This window comes from Acanthochromis polyacanthus, chromosome 17 (genome assembly GCF_021347895.1).
Source record: "Acanthochromis polyacanthus isolate Apoly-LR-REF ecotype Palm Island chromosome 17, KAUST_Apoly_ChrSc, whole genome shotgun sequence".
Taxonomy (NCBI): Eukaryota; Metazoa; Chordata; class Actinopteri; family Pomacentridae; genus Acanthochromis; species Acanthochromis polyacanthus.
In genome coordinates, this window is record NC_067129.1 from 22,674,279 (window position 1) to 22,698,835 (window position 24,557).

The 24,557-nt window shown below is 39.1% G+C and overlaps 1 protein-coding gene across 2 annotated transcripts in view; it reads left to right on the forward strand.

The window, feature by feature from the left end:
* opcml (opioid binding protein/cell adhesion molecule-like) overlaps nt 1-24,557 on the forward strand; it is a 422,175-nt gene that overhangs the window by 265,359 nt on the left and 132,259 nt on the right. The window lies entirely within an intron of this gene.

The window sequence follows — 24,557 nt, forward strand, 5'->3', positions numbered from 1 at the left end:
CATCCTGGACAGGTCACCAGTCTATCACAGGGCTACACATACAGCCATGGCCATAAGTTTGGACACAAGTACCATGACGCTTGTGAATCTTAGAAAATACCACAGAATTGTCACTTACAATATAAATACCAGTCATAGCCATCAACCAAAATGAAATATATTTCATTTTGGTTGATGGCTATGACTGGTATTTATGGCCATGGCTGTATTTGGCCCTGTGATAGACTGGTGACCTGTCCAGGGTGTACACTGCCTTCACCTTAATTCAGCTGGGATGGACTCCAGCCCCCCCACACCAATACTTTGCTGGCTCATTATCACTGCAGATCTGCATAGAGTCAGTACTGAACAATCTATTTAAAGTCAAGCAGCATTGCTAATAGTCTGACTACAGCTACGCACACTCTTCTGAACACCCAAAGGTTTTAGCCATAAAACATTTGACAGGTTAATCTTAGGAAAAATGTTTGATAACAGCCACTATTTTGTGATTATCTTCTTGTTAAGTTTACCTAAAATGGTGATCGATTAACTCAATTATGCTAGATTGATATGGCATAAACGTGTCAAGAAAACAATGGTGCGTTCAACTTAAAATAAACAAAGTTACAAGGATTTAACTTCACAGGATGTTCAGTCAACAAGTCCAAGAGAATTTAGGAAACTGACTGAAAAATGAAGTACGCAGAGCAAAAATTAATCAGCAGTCTCTTTTTGTTGCAACAAAATTCCATTCAGAGTGCTCTAAAGACAAGACAAGTGAGGCATAGGTTTATAAAAACAAACCTATTTTCATGCTTTTCAAATGAAAAAATGCAGCGTGGTTCAATGTGCATGGCTATTTGGACACGGCTGCTAACAGTCAATGACAAATGTCTAATCCTGCCATGAAGGCATAAAAAAAAAGAGTATAAAAGATAGCTGTCCATGCAAAGACCTATTTTATTTGCAAAATATGAAACACTTACCAAGCACAGAGGTATTCATTGCCATCATTGCTGAGGAAAACTGGGTGACATTGTGGGGAGACCAGACAAATCATGTGCTTGTTGCTGCATGTAAGCAAGTAGCATTGTTTCTAGGTCAAATTCAGTCACTTAATGATCAAGAAAAAAGGGATACTTCAGCATACCCCAGAAACAGTCATGCAGAAACATCGCTTCACATGCAATAGTCAAGAGGAATTAAACAAGACAAATTGGAAAATGAAAATGTTTATCCTTATTCCGTCCTGGGGAAAAATAAAATCTCCACATGTCCTTCAAACAATCCACTTTTTTTGGTTTTTAGATAGAAAGAAATATTGGTTCAAGAAAAGAAGGCCGTCTTGTTTGAGATGTTAAGTCACTCCAAAATCTTTTAATATTTGTATTATATTAAGGTGTAACTTCAGTGATGGATGTGCTAAATCTTGTAATTCATTTATTCAAAATGACTCCATTATTGAAATTACATTAGTCCACTTAACAGATATAGGAAATTTAAAAATACTCCTGTAAGTCCAGAAAGCACATATGTTACATTTTAGAGTGAAGCAGCAACACTGAGGAAAACAACACATGAAATATAAATTTTGGAGATATGGTTCTTCAATAATTTCCTGAATTTCCTGAGTCATGCAGTTCTGTGAAACCAAACCAGTGCTGAAGGAAAACGACTGTACTTTCCATTATGAGATCACACTAAATTCTGTGCAACATTCTTTTTATTAAATCAAAAGGCCTGAAAATGTATATGTACAATTACTCATAATAATAAAGAGCTATTTTAAACTTGTTTTTAGCTGTACAACACACAAAAAACATGACTACTGACACACTGTCTGTCAAATCAGGGTTCTCTTGTACAAGTGAGAACCATTAGACATGAGAATTGTAAAGGGGGGAGTGGGGCACCGACGAACCTACGAACAGGTCACAGAGACTCAACCTGACTTGATTAGACTGAGTCTAATTTGGATCTGGTCCAATTCAGATGCCGGGTCAGGTCTCAGCTTCTTAGAACCGAGTGATCCTGTTAAGACCTTTATGCTGGTTGTTATAATTAGCATGGCCTCCAGTTTTCATTGAAGTTGCATGCACCTTCTTGACAACGAATTACACTAAATGACTTGCATACTGTGTGTGACCCCTATCTCAGTGGCTCACAAGTGCACACTTGAGATATATCTCTTTCTAGAAGCAATTGGATGATATTTAGAGTATTAACTGATGAAATGATTAAATAAACATTAAAACATGCACCAATGACATACCAAACATTAGTTCCGACCCAAGATACTAGATCTAATTTCAAACAAGACCCATTTTAAAAAATAATTTACATAACATGTAAGCCATGTTACAAATGACTTATCTATGCACAGTGTCAGGAAGTAATTCTGCATTATTTACAGGCACATAAAGGATAATGTGCTGTTTTCACATTTGGTCCCATTCTGTGACAGTTCTGTTCACGCTGAATTCCAGAGTAGCCTACTGCTACATTTCACATGTAAAACCAAATATATAACCATATAATATATTCATTATATCCTGTCATAGCCTGTAAATGTCAGCAGCATCAAAGTTTAAGGAACTTATAATGATTGTTTAATACCGGAATGTGAAAATCCATTGCAAATTTCTGACCTGCTGTTCTCTGATGGTTCTTATTAAAAGCCCAGAGGAAATAAACTGTTCTATTTTCTCAAAAGTGTAGATTGACATTCCATCAATTTCCCTCTCGGGGATCATTAAAGTTTCATCTATTATAATCTAACCACTGGGAAGCACTTAATGAGAACAAAAACTTGTTGAATGTTGTGACAGTTTGACCTTTCTATGGCACCATGGACTGACGGAAGACGTGTGCAAGTGGCACTCAGGAAGTCTTCAGGATCAGCTGCACTGTAAATGCATATGTATTGTTATAATACATTTTGTTTAGGGAGATATTTTTAGCGTTGTCTTGAGAAAGAATCCAATTAATGGCTTTGTATATTCAACATTTTCAGGCCGGATAAATGTGCATATAATCTAGAGAAATATGCATACTGTAAAATCCGGGGCTTGTGTCTTGGGACAAACAGTGTACTTCAAACTGAAACATAAAATGTATGACACCTGCTTAACAACCATAGAAGACAAGCTGTAGCATGGATGGCAAACCCAATTAAAAAATAAAGGAAAAGCAAAGTGTCATTTGAAGCAGTGTTCCTCTTACTATGCATGAAACTAAACCTTGGTTCACCTTTTGCTTTTTAGTATGGAAGAGAGACTGCTCCCAGATGAGTTGCGAGGTGTACAGGGCTTTTTTTGTGAAAGTAAATTAGAGATGTATTTTGACCCTCAACCATCAAAGTAATTTACAGTAAAGACAAATCAGCACTGCTTCTTACAACACGGACTAAACGGATCTGAGTAAAGCTGACTGATGTCCACACACAGTTGCTTCTAAAATACCAACAGTGGTTGGAGGCTCATGCAACATCTGTTGTCAATAAACAGATGATAAAGATTACTTAGTGCACAAAGTTCATTTAGTAACAACTGAACACATGGCCATTATTGTATTTTACACATAGGATCAAGCATATTATTGGTGACCTGGAGAAATGGGTGTTCCATTTTGATGCAACATACACCACTACTTATCATCATGCAGAAAAGTGAAGTGGACTAACACTGCCGATTTTTCTCTCTTTTTTGCATCGCTGACTTTTTTAATGCAGTCTGTAATCCATAGTGTCAGTGAAGAAATGCTTAGATGCATTATGTAAACTGAAAAGGACAGTACAGACTATGTGTCATTTACAGGGCCACACATACGCTACCTTTCTGAATTTGGGGTCGCCCAGGAAACTTAATGTTTTACATGAAAATTCACACTTCTATTCACATGCTAACATGATTGCACAAGAGTTTTTAAAATCATCAATTAGCCTTTCAACGTGATTAGCTAACACAATGTGCCATTAGAACACAGGAGTGATGGCGGTTGAAAATGTTCCTCTGTACCCCTATGTAGATATTCCATTAAAAATCAGCCGTTTCCAGCTAGAATAGTCATTTACCACATTAACAATGTCTCGACTGTATTTCTGATTCATTTAATGTTATCATTAAAAAATGTGTTTCTTTCAAAAATAAGGACATTTCTAAGTGATCCCGAAGTTTTGAACAGTTGTGTATGCCACTCATGCAGTGCAAGACTGAAAAAAAGGCAGGAAAAGACCAATCTTAAAGGATGCATGTGACTGGCAATATGCAATCCAGCAAAGGCTTTTAGCACCACTTTTCTTTGTCAGGTTGAAAAAAATGTAAACACATTAGGCATAATTGTTTAAATTCATAACTTTATAAGAAACGCTGATGTCCAATTTGTTCCTCTGTCATGTCCTGATACATATCCTGATAGGATGATGTTATGACTCCAAGATCTTAATGGAAGACAAGGGGAAGCTGTGTGACTCTGCATTTCCACACACTGGATAGGGAATGATGCTTTCCTTTGGGGTAGTTTAAGCCCTCATTTGTTTTTTGTGAGGTTTTTTTTAAATTAATTTTGACCCAGGTTGTGTCTATCACCTCCTTTCTGTCATTGCCCAGACTTGATTTATCAGACCAATTATTTTCTGTGATGCAAGGCTTATAAATGTGAAGAACAGCTATAGGTGTTTTGCCTCGGGGAAAGATTTTCAGATTTATGATCTAGTGTTACCCATAACCTTTTGTTGCTAACTTAAGTTGACTGCAGACTTTAGTTGCGCATGAGTATACAGTACAGTATTACTTCTCTTGTGGATCTGGAACGTTGTTTCTGCCATCAGGGTTCATATGGTGGACATAAAGTAAAAGCAATAATAGAGTCTAACATGTCAAAGATAAGCACAGTTTGAAGTATATTTGTGAAGGTATATAAAGCCTAGATTGAATACCCTTTAACTGCCTCTTAGTGATGAACAGTTTTAATGTGTTGCAGGCCAAAGTTTTCAGATTTGTGTCGCTACATTAGCCTAAACAAGCTAATGTTAGCTGATGCCAGCATTGTTTGTGAAGCATTTCTATGACACATGAAGCTGTTGCACTTCGTTGCTGCTATGGAGCTGAAATGACTGAAACACTGTGGCTTGAATTCTTCAGATCTGGGCATATGCATTTAGTAAAAGGAGCATTTACTGTGTTTTTCCAGAATTCGTGACTGAAACACCAAATGTTTCCATACGTGTTAGTAATGGTAAATGGACTTGCTCTTATATAGCGCTTTTCTACTCATCAGAGTACTCAAAGCGCTTTTACAACAATTGCTCCCATTCACCCAGACACACACACATTCACACACTAATGTGCAGGTTGCTAATCAACCTGCAACATCAGTCAGTATACAGTCACTGGTAGGCAATTCAGGGTTCAGAATCTTTCCCAAGGAAACTTCGACATGCAGCACATGACTAGGCGAGAGCGGGAATCGAACCGCCAACCATTCGATCATTGGACGACCCGCTCTACCACCTGAGCCACAGCCGCCCCAGTGTGTGTTGCAGAGAAAATTTGCCAAAAAAATCACGCAGTCAGTTGAATACTGTTCCACATAGGCTTTGCTTTAATTCTCTCCATTAAATTGCGTAACAAACATGGTTATTTAGTCCCTTTGTTCACATATCAATTGCATATTAGTTTAATTTGGCACTCGAGGACACTCATTTACACATTTAGCCGCCAGTGCAGCAGTGGTCAGGTTTTATTTCTCACCTAAAATGTTGTAAATATTAAATATTTCAATAAACAGATTTAATGTTCGTATGAATTTATGAATATATGAAAATGCTGCTCATCATCTATTGTTCGGATCTGCAGCAGGATTCCAGGTGTTTTTTTTCCTCATTCTGACTCTGGCTTATGAAACAGCTGGTGTGCGTCAGCTGAATTTACAGCAGGCTAATGAAGGCGTCGTTTACTCCCACTTCAGTGGACAATGCTCCTCATTCTCAGTTGCCTGCTTGAATTTTATTTAAAGCTGGAGACACGGTGATACAGTAAGGCTCAGAGCATCTGTGCCATTTTCCTACTTTCAGTGTGTGTTAAATGTGTTTGTTTCTAACTGACATCACTTACAAACCAGATTAGTTTTTCTGTCGCCTCAAGCTGCTTTTCAGGAGGGGGGGAGAAAAGGGAGAAAAAAAAAACCCACTAATTGTGTAATGATTGCATGTGCTGGCCATTATCAAACTGCCACTGTGCACTTAAAGCTGTCTTTGCTTACTCCCACTGTTGTAATGAGAAAGAATCCTTGACATAAGCTTGGAGGCTTCCCACCAGTTATGTGTATCTTATGATTAATTGTGACAAGGCGGTGGAATCCATTTGGTGCTTATACCAGCCAGTGCCAGTGACCTTGAATAGCAAAACACCGAGTGAATAATTATGAATAATTTATGGGAATAATTTGTTGTATTATTGAATGCCTTGTATTCAGAGCATTAGCACATAAAGTGTTTCCGCCATATGTAGCCATCCTGGATGACTCTGGCGGACAGTTTAATCACACAGAGTTTTCCAGGAAGAGCAGAGGAGTTCACTGAGGTCACCTGTGATAGCTGCAAATATACACGGCGTGGCGGCAGTGCAGTGGTTCAGACACTTCAGCTAATTTAGAATACTTTCTACGCAGTCTGTTGTCGCATATCGTGGTCGGTTGAGTATTAAGTTCATGTGTTTGACAGAAGCAAAAACAGGTGCACACTGTATTATTTAATGAAGACAAATGCCAGGCGCACACACAAGAAGAGGTATGCTGACTGTTGTATTGGTTGGGAAATGCCATAAAGATATAAAGGCTTTTCTCATTTCACCCTCATTTTATAGACCATAATGGAGGAAATGCTCAGATCCAGGGCTGCCCAGTGGAGTAGTGGTTAGCACTTTCGCCTTGCAGCAAGAAGATCCCCGGTTCAAATCCTGGTTTGGGCCTGGGATCTTTCTGCATGGAGTTTGCATGTTCTCCCTGTGCATGCGTGGGTTTTCTCCGGGTACTCCGGTTTCCTCCCACAGTCCAAAAATATGCTGGTTACTCTAAATTGTCCATAGGTGTGAATGTGAGTGTGATTGTTTGTCTGTATATGTAGCCCTACGACAGACTGGCGACCTGTCCAGGGTGTCCCCTGCCTTCGCCCGAGTCAGCTGGGATAGGCTCCAGCACCCCCCGCGACCCTAGTGAGGATAAAGCGGTGTATAGAGGATGGATGGATGGATGCTCAGATCCAATCGTTAAAGTCACTATGATCAACATTCTTATGACAATGTACAAACAATGTGAAAAGTGTTAAATTTAAGAGAATTATAACCTTAACCCCTTGATGTGTAAAAGGGCCAAAAGTGATCCGGTAAAGTTGTTTTTTTGCAATATGTTTGTAATGAAAAGTTGTTATCATTTCACATTACAGATATTCCTCAAGAAACACATGTTTGATATAGTTTCACTTACATTTTTAAGTTTCCTTTTATGCTTTTAAATAAATTGTGATATTTGCATCACCACCCCAAGAGGTGATGAAGTGGAGTAAACTTGGAGGGACGAAGAAGAAAAGAGTGGAAAAATGTCAACAAAATGGATGTTGACATTCTCTGTTGCAGTTCTGTGTAATATCCATCTTTTTCAATTATTAAATGTTCAGTTATAAAGTGAAAAGTAAACAATAAATCATTCTTGTGTGGACAAAAATATAATACAAAAAAGAATACAAATTATTATTTGTCACCAAAATGACAAAAATGGCTAAAAAACACATTGATTCTTATATGGGTCATTTTTAACCCAGTTATGGAAGACTGTAGGGTCCAATCACTTGCGCATGTAAGGGTTAATCTCCTCTTTTCTTGTGTGAATTGTTATAGTTAGCTCCAGATCATTGTCTGTTGTTCAACTACAGCTTTATCATTCTGGTTTACCCTCATCCTGTCTTTTCCAGCCTCAGCAGGCAGCTGTTTTCTACTGAACACTACCTGCTCAGCAGCAAGCAACACACGGGCACAGCTAGAGAGCAGCTGGTGAATATTGTGGAGGATTTAGCAGCTAAAGAGATAGGTGCTTCCCTCGGGAGATGGTAGAGATACAAAACAGAGGAGTGAATATTGGACTTACATCCATCAGGTGGACACAAACGCCACACCGGATGAATGATAATGCTGCTCTGTAACTGCTGGATGTGTAAATAAGAAACTGTTTGCTACGACATTTGGCATAAGATGTCGAAATGTCAGTGCTGAGTTCACAATATTCCAAACAGACAACAAAAAAAGTGCATGTTTGTTTGACAAGCAATACTGGTATCTGAATATATTTCTTTATGAATAAAACTGGTAGTCACTTACACTTTTATTTAAGATTTATAAGCAAAATGTACCTAAAGCAGCAAAAATGGAGAACAATTTTTCACAGTTTGGTGTTTCTATGTCAGCATCTTTTATAGAGAGTAGTGTTTGATGATGTCACAACACAAAAATTATGATTATGGAACAAAACCTGCCTAAATATTTCAATACTGACGCTGAAACATACCATAGCAAACACCTTAAATATCTATGAAAGAAATTTAATAAATATGACAGGGCACAGAACTGATTTCTTCTTATTATTACAGTATAGTATGTAAAAAGAAGCCATAATGCAATCAGAGTGAATTACAGTACCACAATGCATTCAGATATTTTAATGTTTAACCAGGACTAACTCTTCAATAAGAGGAGGTTTTTACTCATTTACATCTCCCCACTTTGATGCAACACAGCTGCTAATAAAAGCTTATTTTCTTACCGGCATGAGTAGGAGCAGTATTTGAGTGCACATTTCAATCACCCACTTTCACTCTTTCTGTGGGAATTACTTGATCATTTATAACTGACCTGTATACTGTGACCACAGCTGTTGCTGAGCAGCTCGTACTAACACGAGTTAAGATTACCAGTGTGGATGCTCCATTTGATTTAAAAGGCGTTTGTCCTGTTTTGAAGTCAAGATAAAGTCAAATTAAACAGCTATATTGGCCGAGGTTTTAAAAAAAAACAGTTTTCATTCCACAAAATTAATAGCTTGTTTGACTTGTATTTGATGGCATGATGCACTTTATCTTATCTATCACCATGAGATTGATAACATTGTACTCTTGTGTTCACAACCAGTTTACATGCAAATGAAGCATCTCCTGTTTCCAAGCATCTCCTGTTTCCTGTTTTTAAAAGCAGTGTTTTCTGTTCAATAGGCTTACAAAAACATCCAATACTTTATTCACAGTGTGATAGGTAATATAAAGGCATCATACTCTTTGAATCCTTTGAACAGGTTGGTGTGTCTGTCAGGGAGATGCTGCCTAGTTACATGCATCGGTCCAATCGGTTAAGAACACATTTTGCTGTTTTCATGGTGTTTATGACTGTTGGCTGAAAGCGAAACAATGCCATATTTTGCTTTGTGAACCTGCTTTAAAGACAGTCTTTCTTTGGTTTATTCTTACAAACTGGATAACATTTTTCATGAATATATCTCACTGCACAGTGTCTTGGTGGTTAGAACTTTTGCCTTGCAGCTAGAAGATTTCTGTTTTGCGTCCCGGCCTTTCCAGGATCTTTCTGCATGGAGTTTGCATGCTCTCCCTGTGCATGCGTGGGTTTTCTCCAGGTACTCGGGCTTCCTTCCACAGTCCAAAAACATGCTGAGGTTAATTGGTGATTCAAAATTGTTCATAGGTGTAAATATGAGTGTGAGTGTTTATTTCTATATGTAGGCCTATGATAGACTGGTGACCTGTCCAGGGTGTCCCCCACCTTCTAAGTCAGCTGGGACAGACTCCAGCCCCCCACAACCCTAATAATGATTAAGCCATGTATAGATAATGGATGGATTTGAAAATGTCTATCAATATTTACAAAATTTTACATAAACCAGTGTGAAGACAAGCTTTTCGTATACACTACTACCATAATCTACCTACAGTCACTGTGAACACGTTGGCTGCTAAACACAGCATGAAGACTTTCTACCCGTGAAGGATCTTACAAATGCTGACTGAAAATGTATTCTTGGTGTCTATGTTTCAGTATTAGTAATTCTGTGGCCTTAATATAAGGAAAATTATATTCCAACTTTACCACCCTGTTGTAAGTCAAAATATCTTGTGGCATCTAAAAGTTGTATTCTCTTGTTTACAACCAATTTACATGCAAATGAACCATCTCCTGTTTTGAAATGTTTTTTTTTTCTCTCTCTCTTACTCTGTTTAGCTGTTTAAGCTGATTTCTGTGCAATAGGCCTCCAAAAATCTAATTAGCTGCGGGTAAAGCCAGTAGGTCAACAGCGGTTCAGCAGTGAGTAACATATTCTGTACTTAAAATGTCAGTCACACTTGTCCTGTAGGGATTATTTCTCCACTATTTCTGATTCACGCCTGGACTTTGATGAAGCACTGTGATAGAAGTGGATTCCCATACAGCTGTCTCCTCTGACCCTGCAGTGGCAGTGGGAAATGACAGCATGAGTAATGCTATTCATCCAGTGTGGTCCATTGAACTGAAGGCTAAGCATTCTGTGGTAAGAAAACAATAATCTGTCTTTAATATGAATCCTTTGTCACCCACTCTGTGTCATGGTTACACATGGAACCCAGATCAGACAGAGAGCTCAGCACATGAAAATCAGTACAAAAGTGGTTATTTTCAAAATGCAAAACCAAGAGAGGATGTTTAGAAAGGGGAACCAAAAACTAACCTACACAGTGGGGAATACTACCAACGAAGAACTACAAATGTAATGAAAGTACATAATTGCAACCTACATGATTAAGCAAAATTTAAACCTATATTCAATTTTTTTGGCAGTTGTTTTCTTCTGCTGCTGCTACGCATATCCTTTTTTGCCTTTTTTCTGTCCGTTAGCAACTTTTCCCAAAAACAGACTAATGGATTTGGATGACATTTTCAGGGAAGGTCAGAAATGACACAAGGAACAACTGATTAGATTTTTGTTGTGATGTGGCTTATAGTCTGGATCCATGGACTTGCTAAAGATGTCTGAATCATTGGGAGATAGCGGCATGGTGTTACTGTAACTATGACAACAAGTGAGCACTATGTCAGCTGCCTGCTAACATGATTACGATCCTACTAAAACTGGACCCCTGCGGACTTATCAAGACTTATCAGTTAGAAATGATACAAGGAACAACTGATTAAATTGTGGGGGTGTTTCTGAGTCCCATCAATTCCCATGGCCCGCTAAATATTTAGGTCACGTGATTCGGTATCCATACATAATGTACACATGCAGAACACGACTGTGCTCAGGGCAAGGTCATTTGGTTTGTGGGTACATCTATGTTGAATGGTCACATTCAATGTTGTCGTGATTTCTGATCATCAGTTACTAATAAACAAATGCTGCATTTCGAAAAAAAAAAAAAAAGCTAAATTTCTGACAATGCCGCATGGGGGAATGAACAGCCTTGGTGGAGTACTGCGCTTTCTGAGTGCTTTTCTTGTTCTTTGTTGTGACAGGTATAGCATTGGTAACACTGATTACTAATACTGACCAGAATGCAAATGGTTCTTGTACATCTTCTTGAAGGTCTTATTAAGGAAAAGCCTTCTGTTGTCCCTTCACCAAAAAGCCCACATGTGCTTGAACACAACTGGTTTTGAGTAAGAATCAGTCCAACAGGTGGCTGGGGCGAGAATGCCAGATTAGTGGATTATAAAAATCCTGTTTTGTGACTTGCTATGAGTGAAGATATGCAAAACTTTGGTTCCTGACTATCCCTTCATTACAAGAATCTAAACAAAACGATGCTGGCTGTGGAAGGATCTTTTACTTCCCAATGTTTACGGATGTGGTGAAGGAGTGCTCTGGGTTTCTCTTGATCAAGATCACTGTACACATGGCAAAAAACAACCTGATATGTGGTCTTTGTCTGGATGTCTTGGGGTGTCCAAGATGTGCCATTCGATATTTGCATTGAAATGTAGCTCATGTGCTTACAAACAAAATACGTAGTGGAAGGTGGAGATCTCATGTTAAGGAAGTCTAAGGAAGAATTAATTATGGAAGAAGAAATAACGGCATTGACATGAAGCAAGCATTTGTTTCTTAGTGTCTAATATCTAGAGAAGGAGTAAAAAGTGAGCATGACGATGGAGCGAAGTGCTGAAAGACTCATCGTCAGCAAGCATTCTTTGGCTGTTGCCTACACAATGTGACGATTAAAGTCACGCTCTTCGTCTCTTACTATGTCTCTCAAGTCTTATCGGTCATCTACAATTGCAAAAGCGCTCACTTTTATTGAGATATCTGTAACACATGGAGATAGTGACTGATTTCAAAAACCGTCATGTAGGACACAGTTCAACAATTAGAATTCATTTATTTCATTTATGGGCTTGATTATCCATCAGTAGCTACTGTGTTTTTTTTTCATTTACTTTATTTATATTCTTGTACAAACAATTACTCTAGGTTTCCTGTTTGGGTGAATTAAATGACTGACTCTCTCTCGTCTAATCAAAAGCTGTGTTATTAAGCAGTGAACTGTGCATAAACAGCTGCTTTGCAAAAGTCTTTGGAGAGATTGATGCTGTGTCCAGAGCATTTTGATATCTATTGTGACATGCTGTGACATTCAGAGGAAAAAAAGGGTGTGAACTTAATTATAAAGTTCAGCTGCTGATGTTCGCATGAGTCCCAGACTGTACACTAATGTGACTTGCAGAGGCGTGCACAGATAGACACCAGGTGGTGCTAGAGCACCTGTCCCTTTTCCCTCAGTATCAAGCAGGTGCCCTCCCCTCTCAACTTTTTTCAAAAAAAGTTAACATTAAACACACACAGACGACCCATGCCACTACTCGCCCCGCCCCATCTCGTAACGTGAACATGAGGAGCGGACACGCGTGTGGCAGCAGCTGCACAGTCCACAGCATTTCCACTCTGACTGTAGCCACCAACCAGGTAACACCTAAATGAATCAAGTGTATTGTTCATAAGCTTTGGCTGCCAAGCCACACGGTGCATTTATTTGTCTCTGTTGTGAAGTAGCCTGTCTCATGCAGTGCTAAACAACCGTGCCTAAATTAGCCAAATGGCTGTGTTAGAAAGCCTTCATATTTCGATTGGAATATTGTCTGGGTTGTGTTGTGCATTTCCTCCTTTGCGGAGTTAACCGAATGTTGATGTTTTTTCCCTAATGTCCCTGAACGCACCTCGAGTGCCATGTTTTTCTGTTTAGCAGCAGTTTGTTGACTAGTTTCTCCCCTGCACATGTTCGGCCTGAATGCATGTTGCATTTTTCCTTGACTTGCTGTGTGTAAATGACCAAAGGTGAGTGGTCTTGTGTTCCCCCAGTGTAGAGCGTTCACTTTTCATTGTTACCTGTTGATTGTTGTTGATATTTTGTGACATACATTAGCTTAGCTATTAGCCCATTGTCAATTGTTATATTGAGTATTTTTTTCTTTATATATTTACTATACTGAGAACCTGTTTTAAAGTATACCATACCTGTAGGCCCAGTAGAGAGCTGACTCATAGATGTATTTGTTTTAAACGTCTTTTCAAGTCAAGTTAGCACATGAATAAAAGTGAGTTTTCATTGAAAACATGAAATTGCCTTGGAGAACCCAAACTTTTGAACAGTAGTGCATGTATTTATATATGTGTAGCGTATTATTCAGACCCAGCAGTCCCAACCAAAACTTCATATGCACACACGTTCATACTCGCATTTTATGTTTGCATTCAAGTGGAGAGCATTCACATTCTTCCAGAGTTTGGCTAAGAAAATCAGGTTTTCAAAACATTACCATATGGGCTGAGCAAATTCTATCATGTTTTATCGCTTTTGTTCTCGTTTCTCAGTCATTTCCAGTTCCTACTGTGCACTGTGGTCCATGCTGCTGTTGACATCAGTGTTGGATGGGTGGAGTTATACACCACCATTTGAACCCTCCACTCACGAGTCACGGCTACTTTTAACACCAAAAACTTCTATTGTTTTACTAAAAAAAAAAAAACAGCTGCAAACACTGCCGGTTTTAAGTCAGCCACGGTTTATAAAATCCACAGCACAGTGTATTATTAGAATGCAAAGTAACAGAAAAGAACATCAGCTGCTGAGTTAAAAAGAATCTTGCAGAGGAAAATGCGGGACATACAGTGTTGCTCAGGCATCGTGTGTTTCTACTGGAAGAAAGCACAAAATAAATAACAAACAAGGGAGATTTTATCAAAACAGTCAAGAAATGTGAAATAATTTATGTCTTCAAGAAATTATATGTACTCATGAAGAAGTCCAGGATTTGGTGTTTGACCCTGTGAACTGTAAGATTTTTAGTGTACTGCAAGAAAATATTCAATCTTAGTGCTATTTGTAATTTTTAAAAAAGCACAACAGAAATTCAGTTTTGTGCACATTTCTCCTGCATGGGACAAATGTCTCAGTGGGAACACTATCAATCAGTGGGTTCTAGAGATGAGACTCCTGTACCAACAAACAAGAATCTACAGGCATTCTATCAGCCACATACTACTGTCCTTTGGCACAGTTTGATTGCATTGAACTAAAGGCTAATGTCACCATGCCAGCACACTCACAATGGCAGTGCTGATAAGTGGCTCATCTCATTGCTGTATTTTGAGCTTCCTTGTCTCTTCTATCCTCTGTCCACTCGCCTGTGACCGAGAAATCAATCTTAGCACGGCATCTTAACCGATGTCTCCATGACTAAAATGCCTGAGGAGACTTATTGGAGGAGCAGTGAGCAATAGTGCATCATTGACATACACTTTGTGGAAGTGTTTTTAACACCTGTGATGTATTAAAGGAGTGTGACATACAGCAGGGATATACAAACCATGTCCTTCACTCAATCATCATTTCTGTTTTTTCTATTATTAGTTATTGTGACCTAAATATGAAGCGGGTGGCGAGAATTGATGAGACTTGGAAACACCCCTACAATGTTATCAATTGTTCCTTGTATCATTTCCGATGAGTAAATCCACTGTGGTGGATTTGTAATATGATCTCGATCATGTGATCGTCAGCAGGAAGCTGATGTAGTGTTCACTTGTAGTCATAGTTGCAGTGATGTCGTGCTGTTATCTCGCAATGATACAGAAATCTTTAACAAATGAATCCAGACTTTAAGCAGCATCACTATCTAAATCTAGTCACTTGGTCCTTGTTTCATTTCTGACCATCTCTGAAAATTTCATCCAAATCTGTAAGTCCATTTTTCAATAACATTGCTAACAGACAGAGGGATGGATGGATGGACGGATGGACAAACTAAAGCCAATCGTCGCATAACCTGCGTAATTATTTGACATTGGCTTGAAATGAAAGCGTCAAAGCAAAAAATTGTCATTTTGTCAAATACCTGTTGCCTCGACTCCTCTACCATCACGTCCACCAACATATGTGGTGGGGCAGACAATGCTTCCTACAAATGAAAATCTCAAAATCGAACAAAATACTCTTCATTCATGATGGTTGAAAAAAAATCTATTTCTATCATGAATGCTTGTGCAAATTGACATGGCAATCCATCCAATAGTCAGTGAGATACTACAATCTGGAAAAAAGTGGTGGAGTCACCAGCTAACACTATCATCCACTGAGCCAATTCACAAGCGTGACTAAAAGAACGAAAAAAGAAAACAATGGAGAATGCTGGAATGATCCTTTAATCGGCCAGAACTTTGTCTCGCCACACTGATGGAGTCGAGCTCTGCAGAAAAAGTGTGGAGGATTTCATTTCTAACGCAACTTGAAGCATCATCAGAGCAGGCACGGAGCTCAAACCAGTTTGGCATGAAGTGCAATTGAGAAAAGTATACTGACTGTCAGCTGAGTGCTACGGCAGGACAGTTTTTGACAGTGCCACCATTGTTGGCCTCTCTCCAAGTACTGGATTTCACAAGTGCAGCCAATTTGAAAGCTGTCTGCTGACTGATGTTAAGGTTTGAGATCTAATGTGTCATCTTGTCAGCAAGGTGTCTTAGACGAGGAAAACCTATGAAAACTTCGAATGCCCCACACGAAGGTGCTTTTCAAGAGCACTGTTTTATTCTTCTGTGACACAATTCATCACGAACAGATATAAATATCCTTCACTGGATTATCATGATCATATTTGGTACGACAATTATTATTATTATTTTATTATGTATTCGTTTTTTGTGATTTTTTTTAAACAATTCACTATATTTATGCATGAAAAGAGAGAAAACTGACAGTAGCAGACAAGACCAGGTTTTGAGCCAGGCATTGTGTCTGCATTACATTCAGCACTACTGAGTCTCCTGTCAGTAGAGAAATTGGTATCTCTTCCTTTTCTATGATTGATTTCTCCCTGTATCCCTGTTGAACTGCACTGCTGTTATAGTTGAGAAGAAAATACCTGAATGCGGCACTGTCTCTGCTCATTTTGTCCACACAAATCAGAAAACACGACCAAACAAACAACATAAATGGACCCAGGAGTGTAAAGGTTTTTTTTTTTTTTTTTTTTTTTTACAAAGACAAATAGACACTTTTTCCCAAAGTACATAAACAGCATATCCATCTGAGGTTCATAGTACAGAGTGACACAAAAAAACAGGAACTTTTTAACAATCCAATAAAACCAAGAGTGATGGAAGAAAAATATTTTATTCATAGCAATTGAAACCTTAAAACATGCCATTAAAGAAACAATGATGGAATTTTCATTTAAAAAAAAAATTACTTCCTGTAGATGGCGTCCTCCTGTACGAATGGAGTCTGGAAATCTGCTGTTGAGATTCCTCATTGACCGCTGCAACATCTCAGCTGGGATACTGTGAATTTCATCCTGAATTCTCTGTTTTAGCTCATCCAGAGTTCTTGGTCAAGTCGTGTACACTTTACTCTTGAGATAGCCCCAGGTAGATTTTCATTTTTCTTAAAAAAATCATGGCATGTTTTAAGGTTTCAATTACTATGAATAACATATTTTTCTTCCATCACTCTTGGTTTTATTGGATTGTTAAAAAAGTTCCTGTTTTGTTTTTTTTGTGTGTGTCACCCTGTATAATTTGCTCCAGAAATATGTCATAGGAATATCTACTCTCACCTTAGTAGGCCTGGATGATTGATACTTTTACAGTTTGATAAAAATAGCTGATATCTGGTTTTACTTAAATGCTTGCTTTGCTAACCCCAGTCACTCTCCATGTGGCCTCTGTGAAGGTCTGCCTTGGCATGCTAGTCCTCACCCCCTGGTGCAGGTTGTGACTGGTACGGACTGGAGGTTTCCCTTGTGAGATTGGCTTTCAAATCAAAAACCACACACAGACCTGTATAGACCACCACCTCCATCTAAACAACACTCTGCTTCCTGGGCTGATGGACTTGATGTCAGGCTGCATTCTGCCTGCTGCCTGTGTGTAAATTACAGTGTTTCTTCTCTATTGCTTAGTGTTTGCCTGATTTATATTGTCAATCGTTTGATTCACTCATCCTCCTATCACATGCAAGCCTCTATTAGTTTTCCTTACTGTCAATCTGCTTGCTGATAGCGAGTCTCCTTCCATTTGCAACCTCATTCCTTCAAATCCCCCCCCCCCCCCCACACACACACACACCCACACACCATCATTCCTCCTGCATTCAGCAGCACACATTAGTTTAAGCTGCGACGTGCTAATCTGTGAACCTGAAATTTCTTGTTTTGCTCTATTTACTGTGAATGCTGTGTGCGTGACTCAGGGGTTAGCAAACACTGCTGGGTGTGTGAAGCTCCCGGGCTGACTTGCATTATGGACTGTGGGTGATAACTTGTGCTGAGACCTGCAGACTAATCAGCTAGATGCTGATGGTTTTTTGGACTGTATTCATCTCCCCACATCTGTGAGCTTAAGGGGATTTTGGATTTAAAGAGATTTCACAGTTTTTTCACAGTCGGTGCCAACTCATGCCAAATTTAAAACCCCCATTCATTAAAAAAACATAAAATATATAATAATAATAAATTGGCATCTCATTCCAATCCACTCCTTCACTTAAACTATCGGTAAATATGCCAGACCTTGGTTTAAAGTATTATAAATACCTCAGTGCATTCTGATACTAGCTTAGTTGTTGCCAAATGTGTGTAGTTCCATGCATATAAAATACTGGACTGATAAAGGTGGTCATATATTTTACTGTTGTTGTAGTGTGTGTGTGTGTGTGTGTGTGTGTGTGTGTGTGTGTTGTTTTACATTCTTTTGGACCATTATTGTCACAATATTTTTTAAAAACCAAAACAGGTCATTGTTTGAAATGTGATATGACAGCCATCTGCCAAAGTATGCTTGGCTAAATCATTTTGCTCGGTACAACATAATGAATAGAGTCCTCTCTTGTGGAGAGTTTTCTCTGACAGTTAGTATTTGTAAGACAGGCTTTTTTGGACTTATCATCTGTGACAACCATAATTGTTGGCTGTTGGACAATTTGTCTCATTTTTTTTTTCCATTTCTGCAGTAAGGACGTCAGTAGAACTTTTTAATCGTCATTAATTTATGTATTTCCTCCATAGCAGTAAAACACTTTATAGTAGCTTTCTGTGTTCATGAAACACTTTGAACAACTGGAATATGGAAACTTGAAAACGCCTGTTAGCCTAGCCACTTTCAGGCAGCAACAACAACAACAAAAAAAATTGTGAACTGTATATAAAACAAGTACATGCAAAGAAGCTAATGCGCATGTGCCTTAAAACTTGCATTCTTCTTCAGCATTGACGGTTGCTAAAAGATTGTATAGAAGTCCGTGAGAAATTTACCTTAATTCTCACTTGATCTGTTGCCTCAGTACATGCTTTTCTAATGAGTTTATGGTCTCATTCACTGGTTTGAAGTCTCTAATATAGCAAAGTGTTCATTTTTTCTCAGCCAAGGAACACTGCAGTTATGTGACGATCGGCGCTGGTTTGTTTGCCTGTTTGTCTGTTTGCAGCGTTACTCAAAAATGGATTTGGATGACATTTTCATGGAAGGTCAGAAATGACACAAGGACCACCAATTGATTATACTTTGATTATATGTGGCTTATTTTGGCGTGATGTATTGGACTGACTGCCCATACGTCACGCCCACTCACCACATAACTCACACCCTTCCCCTCTGCCCACAGAAACACCGGACAACATGATCCACAATATTCCAACTGTCGTTTCCAACAGATCAAAGAAAACCAGGACTGTCTGAAGATCTAAAACTCTGATTCCGTTGAAATGCCAGGGGGAGCGCACGTTCTGCACGAGCATGAATATGGCCGTGCTGAACGTGCGCTCTTTTTTAAAGAAAAAACTTCTGTCACTGACGATTTCATTTTAGATAGTAACTTGGATAGTCTTCTCCTGACAGAGGCATGGCTTGACATTCATGCAGTTGCTGTTCTCACCAAGGCTTCCCCACCGAATTTAAATTTATTTTCGACTAGACTGGGTAAAAAGGAGGCGGAACTGCCTCTATTACAAAAAACACACCCACCCGAACTGAAGTTTCTTTAACAGCTGCACATCATTTGAGCACCACGCCTTTGTTTTTAGCAGTCATTGTGTTTCTGAGTCCAATCGCTGTCCTTACATAACGTACACATGCATAACACACACCTGTGCTCAATGCAAGGTCATTTTATTTGTGGGTACATCTGTCTTAAATGGCCGCATTCTATGTTGCCCTGATTTCAGATCATTAATAATTAATAAACAAATGCTGCATTTCTGACAATCCCATGTAGGGGAATGAACAACTTTGGTGGAGTACTGTACTCTGAGTGCTTTTTTAGTTATAAATGACGATGCCATTTAAAGTAAAACAGATGATAAAGCAGGACTTGGTTTAAAGCATGGCTGCCTTCAGTTCTCAGCAAGATCCATCCCTCGCTTTTCATGTCAACATGGTGACAGCCAAATGTCAAAGGCTTCTCAAAAGAAGTCCACAAACCACTGGGTGATTGCACGTCCTTCATTTTTTATACAGTCTATGCAAATAACCCATAGTACAGTGCTTTCTGTAGAAGACCATAATTGAACTTGGCCTTCCAGAATATGTTAGGCTTGTGCTAGCCGATCGCCACAGCGCCATTGGTGCATTGTTTTGCTGGATGGCGCAGCCATTCTGAACCGTGTGAGCCACAGTGGCGCTCTATTTTTCTTGTAAAAAGCAACAAAAAAGGGTTTGACTTACTTTTTCTTCGAAACGCCCGAGTGATAATATAAGAAAAACAAACTTTTTCTCTCGGCAGGTGTCGGAAATGGTCGGAGCCACCCGAATCTTGATGACGGGTGGCACCGAGATTGGTCGAGAGCGGGCCAATCACAGAAAAGCATGCTATTTTTACTGCGTGAAATCTCTGAACGGTGTGCCACAAGGTGAGTCATTTGCAATCAGGAAAAGCGAGAAAGAGGAGGTTTTTGTTGAGTTTATGCTACAGTTGTGAGATATGGTACATAGTGAGGGTTGAAGAATTGGACATAGGAGGAAAAGAAGGTAAATTTGACATGAAATTAATATTTTTATGGGTCATAAAGTTTTGATCATGAACATGTTTCAGGTACAGGTTTTTAAATGGCCAAATGCATATATACATGGGAATGTGTCTTCACCCCTGACTGCCTGTTTTTACGAAAAGAACATTAAATTTGGTTCTGAAAGTTTTGCAAAATGATATAGACTCACACTTTGTGATGATATTTATATTCAGGACTCAGACTTAAACATTTCACGTTGCTCAGAGCAGCCGAGGAGGAGTGTAAAAATGATGAAAATGACAACATACATACATATAAGTAGAAATAAAATAGTTAAAATAGAACTGTTTATTTGAGCATTTTTTACCTCAAAATGCACCAGAATGCAGGAAAATGACTTTTTTCCTCCATCACTGACACAGAAATTTGTGGCTTTTTGTGGCTCATTGTTATTCTTATGAGTGAGCCACAGTGGCTCTTCATTTCAAATTCCTAGTGCAAGCATAGATATATGAACGTATAGTTATCTTGTTACCGAATATGAGACAACCCTCAGTTATATTCGACCCACCTCAGTCTGCAGAGTGGTCGGGAACTCTCAGTTGGCTGAGACTCGGCTCAAAATTCTAGGTACTGCATCCAAGACCTAAAATGACAGGGAAAACCATGGTCATATATCACCAATGCATCATATTCAGTTTCTGTTCAGCAGTGCCCAAAAACACACATCGGTTCACTCCAACCTCTCCCCTACATACACTACTTTGCTAAAATGTGGACTTCAAATAATCAGTTGTATTATAGGTCTGTTTCCGTAATGGGAAATTCACTTCCCTTTAGTGCAATGTTAACAAATCTTTAATTTCCATGTATTCATCAAGAAAGTGCAGGAAGCACTTGAGTGAAATGCTTATTTTCAGCTGACACTGATGATTATTTCTGCCTGTTAACGTGACAGACATCACCTGCTGTGAGTTGACATTAAATCTATAAAAGCTGAAGTGAAACCCTTATCAGCGAACACAATTTGATTACATATCTGTGGGTTTTACTTATAAAATGCTCTGAAATCCCAGTACTACTTTTGTGTCCTGCAATCCCCTTATAAGCTCAGGGCACTTTGGAAGCAGTTGTTACACTCACAGCATCATGCTATTGTGTTATTGTACTGTAGTTCAGTCTAGGCTGTATGATGCAAGTAAATATCGTGGTAAACTGAGTTAGCTTGCTGGTACAGATGCAGAGAACATGACGTCCTTCAGTTTGAGGTGTCTACATGAGCTGCTTTGTTGTCTTTTTGATAGAACATGAAGTCATCTATGAATTTCTCACAGCTTTTTTTCTAAACAACATAATTTGCAGACTGAATCGATAAATAGACTCCATCACAAGTCGCTCCTCAAAGAAATGTTTGTATCACAGAAGTTGTAAGATGTACTTTAGTTACAGCAGCAGAAGATATAAAATATTGATTGCATACGTATTTATATGTATGCACGGTGATATAACAACCTATTGACTTCAGCAGCTTATTTTTCAACAGCTAGTTCATCCAAACGCTGGAGGTCCTGATTCAGAAGTAAAGGTTGACCCGATTGATTTATTGACACCATATGAAAACACGTGGGAGATTCTGACTGCTGGCCTTGACATGATGAGATTAGCTGATCATTTCCTACTCTGTTGGAGTTGCAACACTGTCTTTTTTCCCAGTAGAGAAAACATTACTGCGTACCATTTGCTCCACTGGTACGCAAGGAGTCACAAACTCATTTTGTCATTTTGGCTTGTTGTCAGTTTGAGTTGTAGAAGTTGATGTGAGCTGCTGCTGTTTGTCGTTTTAACCATTAACTCCGATTATCAACCAGTGTAAAGAGGGAAGCTAACCTACATGTGTGATCCTGGTAGCCCTGCTGTGGTTTTATGTATTTAGTGGTTTTTATCTTCTGCCATCTGCCCATGTGCGACCCTGGATCTCATCTTATTGCACCATTTTGAAAAATATACTCGTCTTGAAGCATGTTCCGATGTCCATGCTACCATAGTGTATAGTATGCCATGACAATAAAACTGAATGCAAGCCAGCCCACTTTTCTGGCCAAGCTTAAAGCACAAAATTTGTAGTTGTATGTATGTGAGCACGAGTAAAAGGGTGCGCAGGTGCTTTCTTCCCTTGTCTCTCTTCCTCACGCCCTCCACTCACATCTTAGGTGGGAGGCATGGGAAGGGACTGATGCTGTGCAAACCAGCAAATGAGAAGAAGGGAAGATATGTGACCATGTACGGCACATGCACCACAGCACAAACAGACCGAGTGGTCATCTCTTTATTACAGAGAATGAGCAGACTGCACCACACAGAGGGAACAGGTTGTCATGTTTGCATCTACATGTGGCCCCTCAAAAAGTAATTAAATTGCAGCCTCTCACGGTTGCATAACTCCACCCACTGAGAGTGGGATTTTAGATTTGATTAAAGTAAACTTGTAGCGTTGCCTCAAACTGTTCGACTTTTACAACGTGTCAGTGTCACAATGCCAAAAGTCATTGTAGCCTCCTAAGACCCAAACCAACAAATTTATTAATTGGATAATATGTAATAGGTTATTATCTTTTTTTTAATGGACAATACACTCTTTTCGAAAAGAGACAAAAATGTCCCCATGTGTGCACGCCAGGTCTGAGAAGGAAATAATGTTTTTTTCTAATATTTTTATCTAACAAGTGTACAAATATTGATTTTTTTTTTCATTTTCTGACCACATTAAAGGATAATGTTCACCTCATGATGACAGTTTTATTTCAGTGTCCCAATGCCTTAAAGGGGAACTTTAAGGCATTGGGACAAATCTCAGGACGCTAGAAAGCAAATCTTGTTCCGAAATCGCGCGAGCTCTTGAGCTATCGCACGATTTCAGAACGAGATTTGCTTTCTAGCATCCTGAGATTTGGATACAGACCACAACAAAGAGCGTTCGCCAAGTAATGTGGAGGTTTTCGTTCACTTCTCATCTCTAGTATGTTGTGGGATACTCGTTGAGACTATCCGAGCCAGTCAGTGTGGGGAAAAAAAGCACGTTTGACGCGCGGGGGGGGGGCAAGTTGCCCCATACTTTTCGCTAGCTGAGCTGCTAGCTGAGCTGCTAAGCTGCCTGCCTGGCTAAATACTGGAGCTATGTCGAAAATTCATTTCTCCATCACTCACATGTATGAAATGACATATGAAAACAGACCCCAGGTTGAAAAAAAACAAAGTTCCCCTTTAACTCAGACACAATAATACAGACGTGTATGTTTGGCTTTATTTTCATAGTTACGTGGTGGTTACAGGTTTAGATATTAGAGGGATTTGTTGACAGCAGCTCTGCAGGTAAAAATGAACCTGATGCAGCTTGTTTTTTGTGCTATTCATCATTAAGATCATTTAAAATAGAAACTGAACATTCGAGTGGCATTTGGAGCAAATATCAATGCCACAATGGTCAAAACATAGTACATCCTATTAGCATCCCAAGAGAGTCAGGACTGATGATGAATCCCAGATCGTCCCCTCAGCTGCCGCGACCCAGCTGCTATAAACACACAAGTAGTCTGCCAGAACAAATTCTCAGTTTGTGAAACTACAAGATCTCATAAACTCTCCTGGAAAGTGTCCTCCTTCAACTGCTGTGTTCAAAGTGGCAGAAAAGGAAACATAAATTCCAACAGCTGATAGAGGCTCTAGAAGTCCTATGACAATCGCATATGTGTCCTTTGGGGGTTTGTTTTTGTTAACTATATGAAAAAGCTAAAAGCAAAATGACTTTGATATACAAAATATCTATCCAGGAAATGACCCATGCATCTTAGGATTAATAGAACTTTCTTACAGCTGCAGGTCCTACATCGAAACTAAACTTTTAAAATTTGTGCCAAAAAAACATTAGTTGGGCCTTTTGTCGTAACTTACACTGTCTACCTATCAAAATTGCACAAATGTAATCAGAATTGAACCTTATAAAGAGCAGCTTCTCTCTCACATTGTTTTTGTTTGATGTTTCATGGGTCTGGGACA